The sequence below is a fragment of the Mus musculus genome, chromosome X (assembly GCF_000001635.26).
Source record: "Mus musculus strain C57BL/6J chromosome X, GRCm38.p6 C57BL/6J".
Classification (NCBI taxonomy): domain Eukaryota; kingdom Metazoa; phylum Chordata; class Mammalia; order Rodentia; family Muridae; genus Mus; species Mus musculus.
In genome coordinates, this window is record NC_000086.7 from 64,943,165 (window position 1) to 64,945,327 (window position 2,163).

The 2,163-nt window shown below is 43.6% G+C and overlaps 1 pseudogene; it reads left to right on the forward strand.

The window, feature by feature from the left end:
* On the forward strand, window positions 912-1,887 carry Gm14673 (predicted gene 14673; annotated as a pseudogene).

Below are 2,163 nucleotides of genomic sequence, written 5' to 3' on the forward strand. Positions count from 1 at the left end.
GAGATAAAAATCTAGTACAAAAATGGTTGTGAGCTGTGTAGACAGCTTAGTGGGTTCAAATGTATCATGTGTAAGCACGAGGACCTGAGCTCACACACTCTGCACCCATATAAAGTAAAGCTGTGACCACATAAAGACAGGAGGGTCAGTAGGGTGTGTTGGCCAGCTATTCTAGTTAAAAAAAATGAACTTCAGGTTTAGTGAGATACCTCTGTTCACACAAATAGACTACAATTTTTAAAAAGTAAACTCAGTCATGCACAGCTCACCCTCAGCCGAACTGGATCAGGGCAGTAAAGCTCTGATTTAAGGGTGTTCAGAAGCCCTGGAGAATGACAGAGTTTGGTGCAAGTTGGCTATGACTGCCCATCATAGATCAGCTATGCCCCATCAAAACAAGATCACCAAGACCTGTATTCTTTGTGCTTGTGAACAAATTATTTAGCCAGATTGAGCCTCAATTTCCCCAGCTTTAAAGTAGAAATTGTTCCAGTAAATCTCCTCCCAAATATGCCCCGGCAGTGAAAACACAACACAGTTAATATGATTACATGCTGTGCTCCTAGATTGGGCAGATCTACCATTACACTACCATCTTCCACAGCTTATGAGACCCCTTAGAACTTGTTGTTTCTCTAGGCCATGTGCTTCTGCTCCACTTTTCTTCATCTTTGTCTTCCTCCTCCTCTGCATCCTCTCCCTTCTCTATTTTCTCCTTCTTCTCTCTCCCCCTTTCTGCTCTACCTTCCCTTTTATCTGCCCAATCATCAGCTCTCCTTTATTTTACAAATTAAGGTGGGAAGCAGGTTTACAGGAAATCCCCTGAGCGCTGACTCATTCCTTGTTCACAGACCCTCACAGAAGAACAGATTTAACATTAAATATAATTAGTCCCAGGGCTATCTACAACAGGAACTAATTATTCATATCTACTGGGCTGTTCATGAGCTAAGTAGAAGACCAGGACTATATGTCGGACTCCTCTATTAATGTTCAAGAAGACGTCAGACCTTGTGTGCCAATGCTGAGGCAGATCTGAGAAGCCTGTCCAAAAGAAGAAAAGCAATAGCAAGCTAATCTGAGAAACAAGCAGAAGAGCTTGAAAGAAGAAGAGCAGGAAAGACATCGGGTTGAAGAATGCACTCATCTGTAAAACCAAAGGGTTCGCTTTGCTCCAAAAGATGGGATGCAAGAGTGGATAGGCTCGATGCCCCAGTGTAGGGGAATGACAGGACAGGGAAGCTGGAATGGGTGAGTTGGTGAGCAGAGGAAGGGGGGAGCAGGTGGGGTGTTTGGAGGGGAAACCAGGAAAGGGGATAACATTTGAAATGTAAATAAAGAAAATATCTAATTAAAAAAAGTAAGAATGGAGATGGTATTGTTGAACCAATTCCTCTCAATGTCAAAACAGGAAAAAGTGGCATAGGCCACCAGTCATTATTAAAATGGAAAGCAGAGGAGAGGCTGGAAAACTACAGGAAAAAATTTCACGTAAAAAAAAACAAAATGAAGCAAAGGCCGCTGAGCAGTTTCAGATGCGACTGAGAGTAAGCTGGACAAAATGAGGCTCAAAGGAGACCTGTAAAGAACCCAACAGGCTTGTCATCAGCTGGATGCCCAGAATATTCAGGTTCCCAGGGAGGTGTGGTACTGCATGAGGCCTGAAGAGGAAAATGAGGAAGAGGAAGAGGAAAAAGAAAAACATGGTGAAGATGAGTGCCCAAGTGAAGATTTGAGTGTGCTAAAAAAACTGTAGATCCTCACTGGCTACTTACTAGAAGAATATTGCATTCGGTGTGGGACAGCCAATGAAGATAAAGAAGACTTACTTTTGAATTGCCCAGCACCAACCTCTGTGGTTCATGATTGGGATTGTATTCAATAAAGACCCTATTTGGCAGCACAAGAGAAATGTGTTACTGAGACCTGCTACAGGGATGAAATTTGGAAACTGATGATTTGTATATGCTCTGCCAGGGAGTGGCACTGTTAGAAGGTGTGGCCCTGTTGGAGTAGGTGTGACCTTGTTGGAGTAGGTGTGGTCCAGTTGGAGTAGGCATGGCACTGTGGGTGTGGAATATAAGACCCTCACCCTAGCTGCCTGGAAGCCAGTATTCATCTAGCAACCTTCAGATGAAGATGTAGAACTCTCAGCTCCTCCTT